General features: G+C 36.0%; 1 protein-coding gene across 2 annotated transcripts in view; it reads right to left on the minus strand.

The window, feature by feature from the left end:
- The window catches only part of LOC119074563 (potassium voltage-gated channel protein eag), a 97,044-nt gene that overhangs the window by 39,571 nt on the left and 33,182 nt on the right, over positions 1–24,291 (minus strand). The gene's annotated exons all lie outside the window — the stretch shown is intronic.

The raw sequence follows: 24,291 nt of genomic DNA on the forward strand, positions 1-24,291 counted from the left end.
TTCTTTTTTGTTAGTTGAGGTTTTGACGTAACAGTGATGATTTTTCCCCGGTTTATATTAAAGCTTTTCATTCGTTTTTTTCGCATGGCGGAAAAACAGAGACTTCGACAATAACGGTCCATTACATTTTTTTTATGGCACCATTGACGTTGTTAATCTAAATTTATGTCTCTGTATACGAATAACACAAATGAACACATTTTCTGGCCACAAGACCAACTAATTCGTTATGCGGGCTCGTCATCTAATCAGCGACAGTGCAACTCGTTGCCATTGTTCCCACAACCGCATCCATTAAAATGTGTGTAAGATCATAACGACGAGGTCGTGAAATAGTATTTTACATGACAAGGAATAAAAGGATGAAAAGTAGAGCTTTCGTGTGAAACGTGTTGATCCTGGTACAGCCAAACATACGAAAAAGAGACTTTTCATTTTACTATCTCCAATTATGTAGTATATTTTACATGTAAGGTCGCTGACCATGATTCGCGGATGCGAAAACCTGATCATGTTCATGATTTGCTTATGTAAATTTACATGTAAAACAAATTATACCGCAAATCACGATTCTCTTGGACTTTGATTTGCGGTATAATTTGTATGACGCTTTAGATACCTCCAAATATCGGTCTCTATTGAATTTCATATGAAATACCGCAAATCACGGACACCATAACACAAATCTCGATCCAATTAAAATATTAAACTTAATTAAAGAAATTTTTTAAATATTGAATCTTCACAATAAAGTTAGCCATTACTCCTGGATGTCAAAGGATTTCAAGAAAACGACGTACAAAGTTAAAAATTGTCACAATACCACACATCATGGTCAGCGACCTTACATGTATATTTTACATGTTGAGTGGTTCAGTGCGTCGAAAGTAGTGCTTGAGAGAAGAAAAGTACGGTTTTCGAACGCATGTAGCAGTAGCATGTAAAATGTCTAAAAACTACAATTTACATCAAATGTACGAGGTAAAAATACGGAGGAGAGGAGAATACAATTCTTTAAAAGAATGGGTGCGATGTTATCAGACCCTTCATCTTTGCTGGTATCAAGACACCATCAGCAGTAGAACAAATCGATCCAACATCAACAACGTTTATCAATGGTGTAAAACTTACGAGACACGTCCGATTCATTTTCGTTGTCAACGACGTAGGCACTTTCAAAGAACTCAGCGAAAAGCGCACGTTCCGATAGGAGTAGAAGACTTCTTATCACGTCTACGCATCATGGAAGGATAGCCTACAATTTTTTTGCGCGATTTCACATAGGACCAAAAACTTTTCCGATCTGATATCAACATATCCTCAGTTTTAGACAGATATCTGCTAAAGGCTAGATTTCGACATTTCGATTGGTAACGTTAAGTGAACATTTTGAGTTAAAAAACAACTTCGTTCAACACGAACACTTAATTTTTACCTTACCGCAACGATGCTCCAACTAATTGAGTTAAAGTACAAATTGTGAAAACTGATTAATGCCTTTCACAGTCTTTAGACGTCCACTTTACAGGCTTTTTCCTCTTAGAAGAGATGCCCTGATTGAAACTTGTAATACTCCTGTCGTAGACTCCGGATGCAAAAAGATTTTTTTAGGGTTGTCGTGTCCAGGATATTCTTACTACAGGCCTCACACACCTCCTAAAATTCCTAAAATTTCACAAATCCTCCTAAAACCTTGTAAATCTCCTAAAACTCCTAAAATGAGAAGGTCGAAAATCTCAATAAATTTCCATAAATCAGGATCAAGATCAACCCAGTCAATGGATGAGTAAAATAACTTAAACATTTCTCCTTCGGCGCTTTTCATTTTTCGACCACAATAAAGCAAATGTTTTTGAAAATTCAGTTTAATTTTAGTGTTGGTTGATCCTGGATTCAGATACTGCCGATACACATGATTTTTGGGACATAATTTTCTTTGAAAAACAATTTGGAAGAGTCTCACTCATTTTCAAATTAACAATTCATTTTGTTCAATGAAAGTATGTATGTTTGTAGTTTCATTGGTCTTATTTAGTTCTAACAAAGGCTCTATACCTCGGTCAACTCTTGCCTGGTATAGAGCCTTTGGTTCTAAACATTTTCGGTGAGTACAGCGACGATAGCTCGATCAAATTATAATATAATATGTATGACGAGACAAACATCTCAAACCAGACAATCCAACTTTCTCGTCTTTTCCATATCCTCTGTCTGTAAGGCGATTCGACGTTTTGCATTAATATGCAGTTCAAGAATACCATTTCTCATCAGGCCATGGCGACAGTGGTCTTATGTCCAAAATTGAGAGTTTTTTGGTAACTTTGGGTGAGCCTAGAATTTTTCTTGATAGATCCACTTCCGATCCTGTATCCTTTACTTTGCACGTAGGAAATCGAAAGATGTTACAAGTAACAGAGACTTCTTAGAAATAGCCACTGTAAAAGGAAAAATATGAGCTTTATACAAAAAATTTGGGGTTATCAGCATCCTACAATGATGAATTTATGACGAAAGCTCCTAAAAATCTCCTAAGACCTAAGACTAAAAACCTCCTAAAACTCCTAAAATAGAAGGATTTTTAAAGCGTAGGATGCCGGTTACTAGAGACATTAGGCTCTGAGAACTCTTCTAACTTAAAATCACAGTTTAATCGTTGCGTTAGGCAATATCTTTGAGAAAGCCAGAGAACAACAACATTCTCCCACTACATTTTTCGACGTTCGTTTATAATTTGGCCCAGGTTTAGACCACATATGCATTTAAGGAGCTCAGGTGGAAGTTGGATTGACACCAAAATTTTTCTCTTATTTTGCGATTTGTTTATAAATGACAAACACTCTGCTAGATCGGAAGCGATTTTTTTTGTAGAAAACCCATTAACATAATACAGATTACATAAAATAAAAAAATTTCTACCCACGGAACAAAAGTAAACCTACAGATGGTCGGCTAGTTCTTTTCGTTTATCACGTTTTTACTGAAATGTTAATGCACTCACTGTACAAACGTCTTTTTTTTGGAAAATAATAATCTTGATGAAATGCTTTCGACCTGAGATTTAAAAAAAACATAGCTAACGCCGACCCGTACGAAACACCTATTCGTGTCAAAAGCCTTTAAAATCACTTACATTATCCACTCTTTGCCTTGTTATCATATACAACTAAATTGCCGGAGGCAATATAGACAGCCCCGTACGAAGACAAATTTCATAAATTCCTATTTAAACAGCTATATACCGCTATATTTAACTATATTTCACTATAAATAAACATTTCACAGATAAATATGCTATTATATAGCTCTATATGCCTGTATATAGCTCAATATAGGTGAATATAGATATATATAGATGTCCATATATGGAATCCCTGAAACCCCACACACATAACAAATTATTTCCATGTTAACAGAAACTCTCTAAGTATCAATTTTCCCAAGATATTTCTATTTTACTAAAATCCAATATGGCCGCCGGCAGCCATTTTGTTAGGAGACCGGAAATAGTACCGACGCTTTACATTCGTTAATACCTTTCAAACAAAAAAAAAATCATGAAATTCGGTCAAAATTTACTCGAGATATTGTCAAAATACACCACGTTCACTGAACTTCCGAGTAGCCAGATAAGAGCTCACTTCAAGAGACCTAGCTCACGCTCCGGAGAACATAATTTCATGAACTTTTTTTCCCTGATTGGTACGGTCAATACCTATCTAATAAAGCTAAAACAGACGAAATATGTTCAAATGTGGCCGACCTACAAGCAAAAACTGCTTGCCGCCCTGTGCCTGTTTCACACCAAGGGGTCTAACTCACGAGTCGGTCATCCGATTTCCATAAACTTTTTTTTTGTCGATCGGTATTGTAAGTACCTTTTATTTGACGTATCACTGACAAGTGTAGTGCTTAAATGTCTGGAGATATCGTCGAAAAACACTTAGGCACTTATTGGGCCCCAGCTCCGGAGAGGTCGATCCGAAATCACCCATCTTCGAACTTAGCCTGTCTTTTGACATTACCAAACGAGGAAAAAAAGAATTTTTAAAATCGGATGCGTTTTACTCAAGTTAGAGAACCCACAGACAGACGGACGGACAGACGGACGGACATTTTTTTTTTCGCGGATTTGGCATCTCTATACAACCACAATAGGTTTCCCCTTACTCAGGGAGTCCAATTCGACGTGTTACAAACGTATGCGTAAACCTATAAGACCCCAGTACTTCGTACGGGTCTAAAAAGAATTTAAATCTTATTCATGAAAAATACTGGAAAAATTTTCCAGGAAAACTGAGAAATCGGAGTAATAAATAATAAATTGAAAATCTTCTTTCTTTTCGCTTTCGTTGCTTCTTATTTATGTGCACTTGGCATATTTTATCCTTAAGGTTAGCATTTTTAATGACATTAACATAAAATGAAATTGGAATGACACTGATGTGTCGTCTTAATTTCAAATTATTTTGAAATCAAAAATTCTGTTTCCATTTCTAAAATGTCAATTCAACATTTCCGATTTCTTCTTTTTTTTTAATTTAATTCCTCTGTTCCTGACTGGCTGGCCAACATATCATTTATAACATAGCATTCATGACCCAAAAAACAGTCATAAATAAATTTACATTTTACCAAAAAACAAAATTATTTTCTCAGCACCGAGTCTTCGACGAAGCCTTTCCAAATAATAAATTAGTAATTCCAAAGTTCGTCATGCAAATATTCCCTCTTGAATTAAGTGGAGAGGTGTGGAGCCTATTAATTTGTTAGTCATACTCTTGAATTTGAGTATAAACTGAACGTGTAAGCCAGCTACATAATCATTACACTATCTCCCCGGTGAGAACGAATAAAAGAGACCGTTATGTACAATGGAGGCACATTGTTGTATACTATTTTAATATACAGATCGGCACAAGATGAGGGTATGAGTACAAAGATGCTTAGAATAGATTCATGTTTATTAAACATACTTGGTGTATCATCAAATACACTTCAGTACCGTACTACAGAGCTATATCGTACCATTTATGTGTACGTAGGAAGCTCTTTATATCAATGACTATCTAATATGTCGTCGCATATATAATACATTTATCTGAGTCGTACATGTCTTAGGTCAAATTAAAGCTTAATGAATATAGCTTTTGGTAAAAACACTTTATGTGCAAAGACCATCTTAGCATTCTTTTGAAAGTAGTGGCAAATATGTATTTATTACCTGCTGCGGGCATTGCTGATAGGTAGGAAAATAATGGCTCTGCATGTTTGATCTACTTTAGGAGTATAATGGTTATTTATCGGTAGAAAAATGTAAATTATTCTGGACAACAAATGATTGAAGGTGCAATTAGATTCCTATCCCCATAAAAATGTGAAATTTTCAGGATTTGTTTGAGATTAAAATTGCAATGTAATTTGCTGGCACTCTGTAACAATTGACCATTTTTCAGGTGAGAAATGTCAGTCTCAAATATTCGAAAGGAATTCACTTAAAATGTACCAAAAACATTCTTCATGTAATGGATCACTCTCGCTGGGGCAAACTGCTATGTAATTGTCAACTTTCGCAAGGAGCAGGAAATAAAATATTTTTACGCATACGTTTGTAACACGTCGAATTGGACTCCCTGAGTAAGGGGAGACCTATTGTGGTTGTCTAGAGATGCCGAATCAGTGAAAAAAAAAATGTCCGTCTGTCCGTCTGCACGATAACTTGAGTAAAACGCATCCGATTTTGATTTTTTTTTTTTCCGTTTGGTAATGTCAAAAGACAGGCTAAGTTCGAAGATGAGTGATTTTGGATCGACCCCTCTCGAGCTGTGGCCCAATAAGTGCTTTACGGTTTTTCGACGATATCTCCAGACAATTAAACGTTACACTTGTAAGTGATACGTCAAATAAAAGGTATTTACAATACCGATCGACTAAAAAAAAAAATTTATGGAAATCGGATGACCGACTCGTGAGTTAGACCCCTTGGTGTGAAACAGGCACAGGGCGGCAAGCAGTTTTTCTTGTAGGTCGGCCACATTTGAACATATTTCGTCTGTTTTAGCTTTATTGGATAGGTATTGACTGTACCAATCAGGAAAAAAAAGTTTATGAAATTATGTTCTCCGGAGCGTGAGCTAGGTCTCTTGGAGTGAGCTCTTATCTGGCTACTCGGCCGTACAGTGAACGTGGAGTATTTTGTCAATATCTCGAGTAAATTTTGACCGAATTTCATGATTTTTTTTTGTTTGAAAGGTATTAACGAATGTAAAGCGTCAGTACTATTTCAGGTCGCTTAACAAAATGGCTGCCGGCTGCCATATTGGATTTTATTAAAAGTGATATATCTTGGGAAAAATGGTACTTAGAGAGTTTCTGTTAACAGAGAAGTAATTGGTTATGTGTGGGGGGTTTTAGGAATCCCATATGTGGACTTCTATAAATATCTATATACAGCTATATTGAGCAATATACAGGCATGTAGAGCTATATAATAGCAAATTCATTTGTGGAATGTTTATTTCCAGTGAAATATAGGTAAATATAGCGGTATATAGCTGTTCGTGCGGGGCTGTCTATATTGCCTCCAGCAATTTATTTGTATATGCTAACAAGGCAAAGAAAGATAATGTAAGTGATTTTAAAGGGCGAATAGCTTTTCAGTAGAGAATGAAGTAAAAGAAATGAAGAGTTTTCATTTCCAATAATTGTACTTGTTGTGACTAATAAGTCAAAGAAATTCAGGTATGACGTTTTACCAGTTCACAAACGATCATATGCCCGCTGTCTTGCTAAAAGGTGCAGTAACAAGCAACTGATGATGGTCAGACCACGCTGACCTAGGGCCATTACTGTAACCTGAGGCCGAAACAGCTTGATATGAATAGGTGTTTCGTACGGGTCGCCATTAGCTATGTTTTTAGGTAAGTTTGAAATTGTCAAAAAAACTTTCTTAAACCTAGGTCGTGCCACAGATAACGTTGCAACTCATGGGTGCCACCGCCTTTGCGCTCAACTCATAAGTGACCTACCCTTATCTTTTATAACGAAACTGGGATAGTAATGATCGAACCCTTCATGGCTTGTTAAGGCATATTTAGATTTTAGAGATGGAAAGATGGCGCCAGATATGCAGTCAAAAATATTTTCATTCGACATCTGCTTCTCCAACGCCTCCAATTTCAGTTGCTTTCATTATGAAGCCCTAGACCCAACGATTGATGAATCTATTTCCCAATTTTTATTCCACATCTACTTCGACAATTTTGCCTCTTGTAAAAATATCAAAAATTGTATTTCAACCAGGTCCGAACTCTGGCCACATGAGGCGACTTGGAAAATCACAAGCGCGTCTTTAGTAATTTTATTGAATTCGCTGTATTGTGTCGCCTTTCAATAAAGCTTTTTGACGCCTTTTCTTCATTTTAGGCGCTTTTTCCTACATTCTATAGGAGCGTCTTTTGGTAGCCAGTCCGGCACTGATTTCCACAACTATCTTCTCGACAAATTACGCGAAAAAGTGGAAACATTCTTAACCACGTAAATAACATAAGTGAACGTGAAGAACCATTTTATTACATTTACTTTCGTAAACCCCGTAATTACGTCAAAAGTCATCTCGAATGAGCTCAAGCAAAAAACATATGAACACGTGTCACCATTAAAATTGTGTAACACGTTTTATAGTTCGAGTTGAGTGGAGCTAATGATATATACATTATTACAGTCGAACGCAATGAGACCATAGATTGTTCTATGTATGAAACTGGAAACCCGGTGTATTTCCTTATGTTAGACGACTCCGGATATTATTACGTAACAATGATGACAATTGAGATTTTCGAAAAGTTCGAGTCATTCCTTTCATCCACCATAAGATAATCAACCCACATTTGTTCAACAAAACGATACCACTTTTCGGAAATATCGTGAAAGGTTTTTTACTTTATTTAAACGGCAAAGGGTGTTGAGATACATTACAATGGCAGAGACTAACACTTAAACCAGTTTTTCACACACAAAAATTGCGACTATTAAAAGTCAAAGTTCGGTTTTATGTTCAGTATTTCCAACGGGAGAGAATTTGTCTAAATTAGACGTAAACTACACCCACTTACGCAAGCACATTATTTTGCTAAATTCGTTTAGCTTTTGTGAGTCGTTACGTGGAGCACAGAACACACATAAACTTTACGGATAATGTAGCTGTAACCGTACATACACTCTCGTGTATAACTAACCGTATTTTTCAACGTGGAAAAGTTGTAGCGAGATATCATTTGTGTCCGAGTGAAATATTAGCGAACAACAAGGAAACACTGCTGGTGGGAAAAATGATGTATGTGACCGGAGTGAAATATTTACATCGATTAAGAAACGAGATCCCAAAATTTCTCCCATATTTAGTGCAATTTATCACAAAACCTCAGACATCGTCTTAATATATCAGAAATGGTTCGCAGGAGTGTTGAAGGAAGAATAAAATATGAAAGACTATACACAATAAGCAGTAATGTTCCAGTAAACCGCATAGACTTTATAGAAAGCTGACGAAGCCACAAAATTTTGCTTATAAATTAAATTCATTCCATCGAGATATCAATTTTGGTTATTATCTGTGCGGCGTGGAAATATTTTGAATATTGTATGTGCGGTGATCAGCGGACCCTTTTCCCATATCAGTTTTCATGAACGTAATAATTTAATTATTTTCAACAACAGTTCGACGAAGTTTTGGCTATATATTTTGTACATTTAAATCTGTTGAGATTCGTTGATGTCTGATTGGGGATAATACACAGTATAGATGGGGAATATTTTTGGAGAACTTGGAAGCACTCATGCTCAATTTGATTTGGTTATTAGATCATTTATGTAGGCCCATCTAATAAATTCTTCTCAACAAAACCATCTAATCACTGATTTTTACACGTCGCAATATATTCGACGCTATACTTCTCAGTAAGCTCCTGGGTCTGGATACGGGATGTACTGTATAGAATCATGACTTGAGTAGACACACGCCTCGCGAATGATGGAAAATCACCTTTGGCAACCCTTCACATGAAATGTTCGATTGAAGTATCGATTGAAACCACAACCAGTTTACCACCACTCTCTCTGTAAACAGGATGGGTTAAATGTCTACGACGGTACTGATGAAAATAAAACGAGGCATCAGAACAGTCGGAGCGTTTGCTGCGACTTAGCCCCGTACGACCCGTAATCCTATTTCGTCCGTAACCATAATACGTCCGTAGCCGTAATACGCCCGGAACCCTAATACGTCTACAACCCTCTAATGCGTCTGTTACCAAAATGCATGGTCAAATTTACTGAAAGTATTCATTTTTAAAATTGCGCATTGCGCAATTACGAAAGCCCGTACGAAGTACCTCTAAAAAAAAAAAACAATTTACGACATTATTTTAGAAACCCAAAATTTTTTGCCAACTTTCCATTGGGTATTCAATTACGTCTCAAATAAAACAAAAATTAGCAAAATCGGATGAGATTTACTCGATTCATGTGCAAAAAACACTTAGGGCCGAGTAGCGGCCTTAGTCCAAGGGACCAAATTTGAAACTTTTTTCGCCATCATTCTATTCGGCATTCAACTATCTCTCAAATGAAACAAAAACTAGCAAAATCGGATGAGATTTACTCGATTTATGTGCAAAAAACACTTAGGGCCGAGTAGCGGCCTTAGTCCAAGGGACCAAATTTGAAACTTTTTTCGTCATCATTCTATTCGGCATTCAATTATCTCTCAAATGAAACAAAAACTAGCAAAATCGGATGAGATTTACTCGATTTATGTGCAAAAAACACTTAGGGCCGAGTAGCGGCCTTAGTCGAAGGGCCCAAATTTGAAACTTTTTTCGACACGTTCTTTTCGGTATTCAATTACCTTCCATAAAAAACTAAATCTTGCAAAATCGGATGAAATTTACTCGATTTATGTGCAAAAAACACTTAGGGCCGAGTAACGACCTTTGAGCCCTCCCAACAAGCCCGCGTTGCATCTTACCCAAAAAAAATGTTCAGCAACTTTGTTCTACTCGTCAATACCTTTCATTTGATATATCACAAGCAGCTATTTCTGTAGATATCGTTGAAAGACTGAAAAACACCTATAGGACCCTAGCTCTGGAAGGGCCGACCCTACCATGCTCATTTTCGAACTTGACCTTACTTTTGTCGATACCAATCGGGGAAAAAAAGAATTTTGAAAAAAGGTGATTTACTCTAGCTATAGGGGTCACGGACAGACGGACAGACGGACATTTTTTTTATTGCGGATTCGTTATCTATGAACATAGACAAATGCTTTGCCCTTACCGTCTGCTTCCAATTCAACATTTTACAAACGGCATATTAATCTTATAAGCCCCCAGTACTTCGTACGGGGCTAAAAATTTTGTGGAACCTTGTTCAGGGCTCCGAGCTGACTAATAATATCCAAAAATATAAAAAGTGCATCGAAATGCTCAGTTAAAATTCATTCAACCGCATCGTGTGTGGTTTAGCGCACACAATGTATTGCTGAACTCGCTTCGCTCGTATCGGCAATCTCACATCTAGTGCGCAAAACATTCCCTTTTACTGCCTTATTATGAAAATAGCTATTTTCCCATTATTCGTGTTTTCAGCGCTATGTGTTCGTATGTCAATAGCCCCCACCCAGTAAATCCGTAAAGTATCTGTATAACTGGTATTTGCATGAAAATAAACTGCATTATTGTCGAAATGTTTTGTCTAAAATTCTTGTACATAATTACATTGTAGCTTGCGACGATAACGTTTCTTTCAAATTGTGCAGCAATTCCGTTCATTGCGAATGAATGCTTCCTTCAAATTCTGTATTCTTCAGCATGCAGAAGAAATGTTTTAAAATTAAAAAACAAAAATTCCCCTTTTTCAAGTGAGCATTTTCTATTTAACTATGAAGGAAAAAGTGTAACAAAATTAAACGAACATAATGGCATCTTCACACATTATTTATAGTTGCAGCTCGGTAAGCTTTTTAGTTTTGAATAGGTCTTGAACCGCAAGCAGACCCAAACGCTACGAAAAAGAAAACGGTGCTTCAACTGTATGCAGTCAATTAGACACATATATCAACTATGCATAATTTAGTGAAGAGGAAAATAATGCTTCCATTTCATAGCATTATATTTATAAGAAGTGTACAACCGCCGCGCGGCGCACCGTATCATAAATTGTAATGATGCATATAAGTGATGCGTTATTAATGCAAAATTAATTTGTAATGAATGAGAACACTGTTCGTTCACGAGAGTCTTATTGTTGTTTAAAATATACAGCAGAAACATAGTTATACAACAACAACCATTGTCTATTATTTCCATTGATCACCGAGCTCTACATATTACATTAACACAGACAATTTTTGCACATATAATAATCCAAATGACACACATTCATAATATTGTTTATGGATGAACCAATCGCACATTATATTCGTAGTACATAAATGTACAACAAACCATATTACGATTTACGCGATGTGGGACACAGTTAGTACCAGAGCACAAATATATAGAGGCCTACGGTAATATCAATAGTGGAGTTGTGTGTGGTATGGAAACTTATATTATAATATTAATTTCTATACGACACTAACGGCGGCACTTAAAGGGTTAATGTACGACGTTTATGTACACAATTTGAAATTAATGTTGCCAGCATAAAGTAAAGAATGTGAAAATGATGCTTTTACGAAAATTAAAGCTTTCTGTGCTGCCTTGTACCGTTGTTGTAAATGCTTGTGTCGAGACTTGTGTAGTTTGTGTTGTAAGTATACACCAACATAACATTTTCTATGTTTTGTAGACACACCAAAAATTATCTTCGAGAATTAAAAGCAGTAAAGTATTTATGTGGTATGTGTGTGTGCCTTTATATACATATACATACATATTACACTGGTATGTCTGAATGCTCTTAGCATTTTATGTTTTATGGAACTGGTGCCATAATTCGTTTCTTCCGAAATTAGAGCAAACATGTAAGTAACGGTATCAAATTGGTAGTGGTCCACTAACGCTTTATTATTTATATCTCTTGCGACGACGAAAAAACATGCAAGCAATAAAATAAATGCTTAAGTAAGTACTTATGCTGGTTTGTTTGTATTTAATTTAACATAAATGCTATTCCACTCGAGCTCGAGAGGGAAATATTTTCGGAAACGAATTCAATCATGGTCAATGTTAACGTTAGGATAAGAATTACATGTCGAGATGCTGGGAACAGGTCCACTTGGGGTCATGCGAAATTGACTCAAACGCCTTGGCAATCAAGAGAATGTGATATGACTTTTAGTAAACAATTATCAGTCAAAAAACCCTTAAAGGGTAAATGTGACGCAAGTCCTTTATCGTACTTACAAAATAACTGATATCGCTGAGGGTGACGCATTGTGCGTCGTACCCAAAATTTTATCAACAAAAAATTGACTCAAAAAATTTGTGAAAGAAAATTTTACAACAATGTTACGGCTGCAGTAACGTGTGATAGCTCGTTGAACTCGTATGGATTCCTAGATTCCAGATATCCTAGTTTAGGGGTCGTTGGAGTTAAGTGGGAGAAGTCAAAAAGTTGCTGTAAATATGCTCCGCCGTTCTCAAAAGTTTTTCGGTTAAACATTTTTGGTAGTGGACTTGCGTCACGCCCGCTTACTAACATGCGGGCACAATAGCCTTCAATTGCACATATAATTAGACCTGGTCGAGGACCAGTTTCTGCTCGTTGTATATACCAAAACACTAGGCACTTTTTCTACTAAATGGGACTTGATGTGGAATTAAATGGAATAAAGTGAACTGCGGCACCCCAAGATTGGCTAATCCCATTTAATCCTATATCATTTAGTCCCTGTCCTACCAATTATCCCATTCAGTCCTAATTATCCAATTTAGTCCCAAAAACCCATTTAGTCCCAATTGACCCATTCAGTCCTAATTAATCCATTTAGTCCCAATTGGCTCATTTAGTCAAAATTAGTGTCACGTCAATACGAGAAAGTTTCTGAATGATTACCAAAATCATTAATCATGTGGTAACGAATGACGAACACATCTACTTAAGTATAATCCCTTTGCGTATCAGTCTATAAGATATCATTACGCTCAGACCACTAGAAGTCGACTTTAAATTTTGAAATTTTGAATTTCTATGATGAAAATCGTGTTCAGAGAATTAGTAAAACCGAGGCTTAATTTTCAATATACATTTTTCGACAAAAAGCACTCGCTGGATCGAGTAAAACCACAACGTTATGCAACCACTCTGTGTTTACTCTTGGTAAAGTAACTGTACATTTAAATGAAGCGTATAGGAAATACCATAACCTTTCTCAATCATTTAACCTAAACCATAAAGTTCGGAAAATATTTATAAAGAATATTGTCCGACCATGTATAATACTGTGTAAGCGTCATTATGTACAATGTATGTATAGACCAACCATTATAAATAAAATTCGGAAACAACACAAAATAATGAATATCTGATAATCCGAAGCCCAAGCAAATATTTGACCACAAAAGTATTGTACATTATATGACCGAACAGTGTTTAGTGCCATAAACATCGAAATGTACAATAACCATATGTTAACCCTTGTCAATTTATATGGCAGAAATATGTAAATATTGTGTTCGCTTCGTATAGTCTTCGTTTCAGCGGTTTTGAGATTTAACTTCTCCACGAAATGCAAATAAATAAATTCTGTTGAAAAGGCCCACCAGCCGTCAATAGATAAAATGTTAGAATTGTATATTCAGAATTCCAGTCGACTAAGCGATAGTGGGTGTATATTTTATGGTCGTTTAACTGTGATGAAAACAAATCTGTTTTTTGTGTGTGTATATTTTTCAATATTCATGTGGTTGCTGGCTGCTAACGACGAAAAGGATTGGAGCTGAAATTCGAAATATGCTCAGACTTTTCGTCCACTTTTCCACTACATTGGCATGCAAAAATTCAGCCTTGAAGGCATCTTGCATAACAAAAAATATTTTTCAAAGAGAGAACTGCGAGTTAGACAATCCAAAGAACGATGCCCGTTTAGGTTTCCAAAGAAAAAATACGGCTGTCTTTTATGGACAATCCCCTACGACATTCATGACGTTAGTCTTCGTGAATCATGAATGAAATTGAAATTTTATCTTTAGATTATTCAAAAACAAAACTTTTTTTATTTTCGCTACTCGTTCACAAACTAGCTCTATAAAGCATTCGTTATTGCGAAGAAACATTTCCACCAACATTTATAAATTTCTCTCAACTCTGTATAAATTGTTGTTTAAATTCTCATACTTTTCTGAACTTTTATAGAAAATATATTTTGTGTGTAAAGTAGGATCGAATGGGATCACCCATTTATAAATTCTAAATGTATTATATAGAATAACTTGTACGGTATCTGCACCCACAGTGTGTGTGCGCTGCATCGAATAAACTTGTTGGAATGAAAATCTCCCTTAAAGCTTGTTGTGCTTTTATGCAATAAATACCTTTTACTGCTTCTATTTATCAAACAATATGACATTAATCGCAAAACTTAAAACGAGCGAACTGCTTAAGTATGATAGAATAATCGGGACGTTGTTAATTAAAACCAGGACAAAGTTTTTGATTCATTTGGAGCGACGGCTGCACTTATTATGAAAGCGTTGGAATTGAATGACGTGTGATATGAGATCAAGGTTTATTAGTTACAACAGAGGTGCAGTAAAAAGGGATTCGTTTTACGACATGCCTTTTTCAATAAACAATTTACTTGCGCTCGCAATTGAAAGTTGTAGAGCGAATGTTTTTCGAATCGAGTACTAGTGTAATGTTATGGCACATGCCTTTAACCGTAACTCGAAGTAATCTGGGGCGGTAAGGGTAGGCTCAGTGGTAGCGTTCAGCGCAAGCTTCATAATCTAGGTAATTTGGGTATTTGGTGCTCTCTACGAATCTTACACAGAAGAATGACATGAATGGCGCGACCCATTCATAACTTTGTGAACAAATGTCTGAGTCTAACTTTAGGCGCAGATATAATTAGTACCAGACAAAATCCTGAAGGCGTGCTAACCGATATTCACGTTAGGCATGTTGTCCAGCTAGTAGTGGACACAATATAGACTTGAAAAGAAGAAGATTGGTTGACAAAATCATCAGTAGAACAGTAAATAATATCCAAAGAGCACCTCCTTGGGAGGGATAGTATACATCAATGTGTCATCAGCGTGTAATCGTTATTAATCGTGTAATCGTAGACATATTATTGCGTCACGTTTACCATTAAGATTTACAACAAGAAATTATTTATGAAAGTAGAGACTAAAAGGTTTTTGGGTTAAACGTATCACAATAGGGCATCACAAAATATGCCTATATAATAAGGAAGCTTAAGGTACGTATTTATTTGTATACTATAGGTGTCCTCTGTATGGTTTTATAAAACATTTACGTCTTCAATATGTGAATTGTCTACCGTTATGGTAATTTGATATCATTTCGTTGATATTAACGGCATTGAAGATATATTTGATGAATTATTCAACACATCAATCCTAATAAAATGAAAGTCCGTTTCGATTAAGTATTCGTTTTTCGATTGATACCGATGGATTTTCGATTTTATTGAATACAATTTGATTGCATTATGTAAGTGCGAACGGTAGATATAAAACATCGCATAACTATAACTAATATACCAAACGGATATCCCAATATATATAGGAGGCGAAATATAGAAAATTTATTTTCTAGAATCGATCGACTTTCGTTTTTTATCAAAAAAAAAAACTGAACTGAAACGCTGTTCCGAAATTCGTCATTTAATCAAGTTAAATCCATTCCGAAATTGACCTAGGTTAATTTATATTCCGATAAAATGTCATCTTATACATCGAATATAATCGCATTAGCCAGTGTAAGCCTTTATATTATAGATATCTTTTACGTAACTTTTTAATGGTATTTGAAAACTTTCTGACTGCTTCAACATCATCAATATCAATACAAAATATAATAGAAGAAGCTCATCATTCTGTCATTTATAATGATACTGAACCGAAGAAGTAAGAATTTAACAACGAAAAAAAAGAGGAGAAGCCGAAAACATGCTGTACACAGATAATATCCATACATTATTTATACATCCCCATGTTATGGGTATGTTTTACATGCTGGCATTTTTTTTTTGTAACAAGTTCATTCTGGGATGAGCAAATGTGTTATCGAAAGATCAAGATTCTTGATTGAAGAAAATGGTGGCAGTAAATTTGGATTGGGAAAAGTATCTGGAACTTTTATGTAAGAAAAGTGCTACTCATGACTCCGGTCTGGAATTGTTTTCGCTTTCTAACTCATGTGGAGAATCGCAATTTAAGGCTTTTAGTCCAGGTTCTTATGTCGAAAAAAACCTTCTAGCGCGCTAGAGAGTTTGGTAGAATTTCGACCAAGGGATATTGTAGAGCGGGTCCAAGTTACCTAACAAAAAAATTTTTTGGGGGTTCCCGAACCGGTCGAATCGGTAAAAAACCGGTTTTAGTGTAAAGCTAAAAACATCAATATCTCCGTTAAAAATCAATATTTTTTTATGCGATCAATTTTATTTGAAAAACTGATCCATTGCCGACATTTCGTGGAACAAATTTTTTTTGGGATCTCAAAGCTGCCCGAGCTATCTGGGATGTCCTAAAATGTGACACTAAAAAACCGCTAACTTTGACAATCACTGCGGCCTGTAAATCCTAACTGATTTTAATGATCAGAGGTGTTTTGGAAAGCTGGAGACTAACTCTTTCAGATCTAGCTGGCCGAGCATACACGTACCATAGGAAGTGTAGATATGGGTCTGGGAACCGGGCATAGCTATAACCGCATTTTTTTCATACCAATATTATTGATTTTATGAAGTGCCTTGGCTTAGTTTTCCCTATTTTATACTCAAAACGACTAACAAGTTATTCTTAGAGATTTCCTACGTAGTGGCTTGAGTTTCCTGTAATCTTGAGAGATCCGTAACGCTCCCAACACTAGAAATTGATGATTTAAGGACTTTCCTCCATTTTTCTTCATTCCCAACTGAATTTATAGCTTCTTTGAGTTGAGAATAGGTCAATTCCTAACGTTGCACTACTTTTTAGTGCTCATCCTCCCTCCCCACATCCTAAAATTCATGCACCCACATCACTTCCGTCTATTTTTCTTCATTTCCAACTGGACTTCTAGCTTCTTTGAGGTGAGAACAGGTCAGTTCCTAACGTTGCACTAATTTTCAGTGCTCATCCTACCCCCATATCCTAGAATTCATGCACCCAGATCGGCCAGCTAGATCTGAAAGAGTTAGTCTCCAGCTTTCCAAAACACCTCTGATCAATAGAATCAGTTAGGATTTACAGGCCGCAGTGATTGTCAAAGTTAGCGGTTTTTTAGTGTCACATTTTAGGACATCCCAGATAGCTCGACAACTTTGAGATCCCAAAAAAAAATTATTCCACAAAATGTCAGCAATGGATCAGTTTTTCAAATAAAATTGATCGCATAAAAAAATATTGATTTTTACCGGAGATATTGATGTTTTTAGTTTTACACTAAAACCGGTTTTTTACCGATTCGACCGGTTCGAGAACCAAAAAAAAAATTGTTAGGTAACTTGGACCCCCTCTACAATATTCCGTGGTCAAAATTTCGTTAGAATCTCCAGCGCGCGGAATTACATAAGAACCCGGACTATTTGGTCATAAGCTGTCTATCTGACTTCAATCAAACCTCAAACCTCAATCAAACAAACCTACAACAAATATAAAAACCACAATTCGATTACATCTCACCATCCCAACTATTTCAATTAAAGGTTAACACGTTGGATCGGAAGTCCGAGTCAAATGAAATTGAGTGTAGAAGTTTCGCATGGCCTACTGGTAATCAGGGGCTATTTAGTCGAATTAATTTGCCGAAATTCGCCAAAATTCGCCGAAATTCGTCGAAATTCGCCAAAATTCTCCCAAATTAAAAAATTCAAATTTTGAAAATTTTCTTCCAAATTTATGTTTTTTGGAATATTTTGCTAGTTTTGTGATATAGCATAACAAAAATATGCAAGAATCTACCAAATTCACAAATATATGTAAAATTCACAAAATTAGGACATTTTTCATCGTTTGGCCAAAAAAAAACCTTCATGGCTTCCCGGTTAAAAATAGATTTTTAGAATGTCTTGGCCAAAAATATGTAACTAAGTTCTACGATTCTTTGAAATTTCTTAAAATCATGTATAAATTCACAAAAATTCGCAAAAATTCGTCAAAGTTCGCCAAAATTCGTCAAAATTCGCCAAAATTCGTCAAATTCGCCAAATTCGCCAAAATTCGCTAATAATTCAACTAAATAGCCCCTGCTGGTAATAGTACATTACGATACTAGGGATGGAATTTGATATTTCGTATCCAGAGAGTAAAAGTGACAGAGGGATTCAGCGCGAGGTGCTTTTGCTCATCGGGGTACGAGATAACATAATTATTTCCCGAATGTAGTAAATGACGTTTTTCTTTACGAAGGAGGGGAAGACTTTCCTCTTGGGAGGGAATGGCTATTGGCGACACCGTCAGCAAAGATCACGATGCGTCAGGAATATATATGGAAAAATGAGATGATATTTGATCTTTCATAGAAAAGTGACGCCCTCTACAGCAGGGTCTTCTTTTGAGAAATTTTCTCGATTTTCTTAAAATTTCTTGAATATCTTGAAATCATTTCTTAAGAGAAGGCCCTGCTTATGCTCATCTGTGCAGCTTAATTGTCAATTTACCATCCCATTTCTTGTAAGAAAATTTGAGTACTTAAGTTGCATTAATATCCAGCGTGGTTTTCCTTCCTCCTAACAACAGTTTAACAATCTGAACTAACATTATGTGTCATTGACGTTGGTGCAAATTCGTCAAGTGTAGAAAAACCTGCGCAATTTTCACTAAAAAAAACCGTTTTTTGCTACATTTTGTGATAAAACATTAAAATGCAACGAGTCCATTCAAATTTAGGTCAGCTGGATGAAATTTAAATTTCAAATAAGACAAGCCCGTCATTTAACACTTTGTGGAGCGGCTAAATAATGTTTGTGCTGCATCTGTTCATGTCAAGGGTGATAACAAAATTCTCTGGTATACAAACAGCACCCCCTGCAAACTAATTAGAATAAATTCAGCAATGTTGTGTGTGCGGTTTGAAAATGAAAAGTTTGTAACTAATGTGAAAGTTGCCAGCATACCATACAATCAACATGTTTGAGTGGACGTGATCTACTGAATTTTAGATGCTCTTTCGGTTATTTTTTTTATCCAACCCGTGTTTCACTTACATTGTCTGTAGTAATTTTGACACAATATACACCGTCCCATATCCAAATGAAATATTTTCTTTCATTCAATGAAATTCGATCGATTTTATTCACACAAAAAAAATCAATCCAAAGGTGCCGAAGAATCGGCAACTTTAATGCTCACCTCTTCGGTCCGACAATTTTACGGAAAATGTATAAGACCAAGCATCAATAGTCGGGTTGTGTGGATTTATAAAATGACATGTTCGGGGCATATGGTTTTTCTTTCTCATACGGTTGAGTTGCGATCCCTCATAAATGATACGGCTCGGATGTATATCATCATATTTTTTTTGTGTATGGACTATAGTGGATAAGGTTTATACTATTTTCGAAAGGGTGGTTTTTGCTACTCACTCACTCGACAGAAAAAAGGGTCAAAGAATAACATTTATGCATTAGACGAGATTTTTTATTTAAATCTTGGAATGAAAAACGAAAACCAAATGTTTTGAAAATAATTTCAACAAGGAAAAGTGAAAATTCAATAATAAATAAAGAAAAACATCTGAAAAACTTTGAACGTATTTTGCCGACCAAGAAAAGGCCAAATGTTATTTATAGATAAACCTTTAAACGTTGTGCTGTTTACGTTTTCGGAGTGACTATTCGACACCAGTGTCGAATAGCCACACAACACAGTGCATGCTATTTGACACCGGTGTCGAATAGCCATACAACACAGGGCATGCTATTTGACACCGGTGTCGAATAGCCACACAACACAGTGTATGCTATTTGACACCGGTGTCGAATAGCCCAACAACACAGTACATGCTAATTGACACCAGACGCACTCATTTGTTTGGTTTTAAATATACGCAATGGTTAAAATTACTATTAAATGTGAAATTCAAATATTGATGTCAATAGGTTGTGGTTTCCGCAATGTTGGTATTTCGTGTAAGAAGGTCAAGAGGGGTCGATATTAGTAACGATGATAAATTGACATATTAGCTAAAAATTGTTGGTGCTCTGAACGTTGGAGATCCGTTGTTGTTGTTCTCTTTTCAAATAATTACATTCTGAATTTCTAATTGGAGTTTCCGACAATTGTAAAAAATATTCTCAGTGTATAGAGAAAACTGAAAATTAAAAATCAAAGAATAAAACAATTTTGCACTCAAGAAATAGCGAAATCATATTGGTTCCCCGTCTGATGATTGTTCTAAACCTGGATCGAAATATAGCGAAATTATAATTTTGACTAATGGTTAGTTAAAGTAACTAGAACTGGTACAATAATTATCAGAAATCGTAAACCGTATTGGAATGAAATTAAATTTGAAAAGAAAAATTTGGTTCACGGGTGGGGACCGAACCCACAACCTTCAACTTGCCGGGAGACAGTAAATGTTCGTATGTACGGAAAGCGACAGCGTTACATGTTGAGTATGTGTGTGTTGTAGAAAAGTTCGACAATTGATCAGCTTGTGTGCAACACACGATATGAGCTGTGACGTAGCATTTGAAAGAACGGTTCAAAATTAGAGTTGAAAAGAAGATGTCCACGGTGGCCCAATGGATAGAGCATCAGCCCGGCAAGTTGAAGGTTGTGGGTTCGGTCCCCACCCGTGAACCAAATTTTTCTTTTCAAATTTAATTTCATTCCAATACGGTTTACGATTTCCGAAATTATAAATTCACAACCAGATCCAAATCATCAGTGAAATAATGAAACATACCAAAACATCTTCAATGCCAGGCTCAACCCGTAATTCCCAACATTTATTATTTTCAATGCATATCAGTCTTACAGTTCCAACAAAATAACGAATTCTAAGAATTTAAAATTTTTTTCGCAATTCCGGTCCATAATCATCACCTTTCCATGCATCCATTTAATGTCGTTTTGAAGGTACTTATTTCACTGTATTCCCGGACACAGTGCAATATGAACTTTTTTTTCGCACGCAGTGCGATACCAACTTTTTTTCGCACGCTAAAGAATCTATTACCTTCAACGAAGGCTAAATTTTTATAAACGGCTATAGAGTCAAGGCTGTATACTTTGGGGAGGTCACGCAGATGCAGATACGCGGGTTACACACCACGTTTTATACAAAAAATTCACTACGCCATACAAATTTAATTTTGGTGAATTTGTTTGTATGGAAAAGGTGTGTTCCCGCATATCTAATAAAATGGCGGTCTGCGTGACCTCCCCAAAGTATACAGCCTTGTATAGAGTCACACAATTATACCGAACGTATTGTTGAAGCGTATATACTAAGCATTGACTACTCGATTTCATTCAACGCGTTACATCACATTGCAATGTGTATTATAATGCAGCCTTCTTGATCGTTCATGACCCAAAATCACATAAATTCTTGTCAGGTTTAAATTTTTATTCCTTAAAAGTATGTGGTCTAAAACTAGGATCCCATATGCTTGTGTTTCTGATCTTATATTAAAAATAATTTAATGAGTAAAGTCTGTTAAAATTAGAAGCTATACTGTATCTGTTCTTAATGATTAGGTCTCTCCTATAAAGTTACGCTAGAAATGTTAAAATTTGACGCCAATGTGATTTAGATATCTTTTTATCACAATTTCAAAAATGCAATGCGAAGATATGCATCTGAAAAAGTGAGAGAAATCAAAAATGGTGGTTTGATGAACTTTGCGAAGTGTTAAAAAAACTCAAATACTTTATCTACAGCTAGGGAAAAGCACTTATTAAACAAATAAAGTTTTCGTTTCTAGTTAACCTGTGATTTTTTTAGAAAACAAAATATATAGTCTAGATTAGCCAGACAACACAGCTGATGCTATTCGACACCCACCTTTGGGAGCCAGAAATAAATTTCGCGCGCGCGAAATTTATTTCTGGCTCCCAAAGGTGGGTGTCGAATAGCATCAGCTGTGTTGTCTGGCTAATCGACACTAGTGTCAATTAGCATCTACTGTGTTGTGTGGCTAATCGACACCGGATGCAAATAGCACGCACTGTGTTGTCTGGCTATTCGACACCGGTGTCAAATAGCATGCACTGTGTTGATTGGCTATTCGCATCCGGTGTCAAATAGCCACACAACACAGTGCATGCTATTTGACACCGGTGCCGAATAGCATCGGCCTTACGTTTTCCGTTCGACAAACTTGTGTTCTGCGGAAAAGTTGTATGAAATATACTGACCGAAGTACATGAACCCATTCGTCTGCTAAAATAAATTACTTTTTTTTTGTGAGAGTTCAATGAAGCTAACAATTTTCTGTAGTACAGCGCGATGATTAATTGAAAATGACTTGAAGCAAATAAGTATATCGATGGATATCTCAGGTGTAATGAACTGAAGAGGTGACGACAATAGCTTAAAATGACTAATCACATACAACCAGTTTCATCCAAATTTGTCTTTAACTTAGCTTCAGAAGTCTCTTACCAGCTGGTCGCCAACATTGCTTATGTGTGTTTTTAGGTTTTTACTACCAACTGCGTGCGTGAAGCCCATGAAGCCCATTCACACATTTCGCTATTGTTAACAATGACAAAACAGCTGAAACGAGTGAATGTGTGAAATTGAGATTTGGCGACTGATTAAGCAATGTGTTTCTGTGAGTCAGCTGGTGTAACAATTGAAGCAAACTTAAACACTTTGAATGACATTAACTGCAGCTAAATCTGGTTTAAATACTTCGGGGACGTACAACATTTTCTGGGAATTTTTGTCCCACTCCTGACTCTTGTGCAAATGTCCTTCAGACACCATTTATAAAGTATGCCGCGTGCGACTACTATTTGCCTCTCTTTCTATCACATTTTCAACTATCTCTAATGCATCACCCCACTCCTTCCCATGAAATTTACCAAAAAAAATGTTTCTGTGAATTTGATAAAAGAATGTACAAAACTGTATGTAGGTACATCGATTCGCATGGAGTCGGATTCCAATGTATTTTGGTGAACCGCGAAAAGCACCGAAAAAATAATTGGGAAAATATTGATTCCGTAAAGAGGAAACAATGATAACTTTCCATTGCATCGTTCAGATAATTATTTCAGTCGGTCCAAGGTCCCGTCACTCTAATTTATTCATTTAAATTTAAAGAAATTAATCTCATTATATGGATTTTATGGCGGATATGAATAATGAAACAATTTGATAGCTGTGACCTAAATTAAAAACGTGACTGGGAAGTGGGACTGTTCCTTTTTGCAATAATCTTCATGAAGTGTCGTTCATATAGTCCGGTTCAACATCTCAAGGAAGGCATGCATAATGAAGACATTACACCAGACATTAAAGATTAACAGTGATGAAGTAATAAATGGCAGTCTAGTTCAATCAGTTTCCCCCATAAACATGAACCGGCTAGAAGTCAATTTAACTGAAAAAACGTAAAAAATAAACAAATTCTAGTAGTGGTCTTTCAAGGAAAATTTGAATCCCATTTTCGTAGTAGAATATTGTATAATATACTGAACGAATGAGTTAAATATCCAGTTTCATTATAGAAGTTATATCGGATGCTTCATTACATTAGGTATCAATTTTCTGATAAAAACCAACTCCTAAGTGTGTTTTTGAGCAGCAACCTTCGGTAACTGTCTTTTCACCTTCGGTCTTTTTTTGTCTTTTCGTTACAATTCTTAGAGTTACAAGAACGTTACCACCTCTTTAAAGTATTCTATTCAGTTATTTGTACAAACAACATTACCGGTGTTGTACATTCTCCGTACCGTTACGGACGATAACTTTAAATTTTTAGTTCTGATGGTAACTTTACATTTTATACGTTTTCGTAATGTTACATCAGTGAAGAAGAAAATAACGTTGTGCCCGAACTCTGCACGAGAAAGTCGAATCTCACGAAAAATATTCCACATGCAATCGATCATTTTCGCATGGGGCACACTGTGTGCTATGTAATGTTCAATTTTCGCA

The sequence above is a fragment of the Bradysia coprophila genome, unplaced genomic scaffold (assembly GCF_014529535.1).
Source record: "Bradysia coprophila strain Holo2 unplaced genomic scaffold, BU_Bcop_v1 contig_151, whole genome shotgun sequence".
Classification (NCBI taxonomy): Eukaryota; Metazoa; Arthropoda; class Insecta; order Diptera; family Sciaridae; genus Bradysia; species Bradysia coprophila.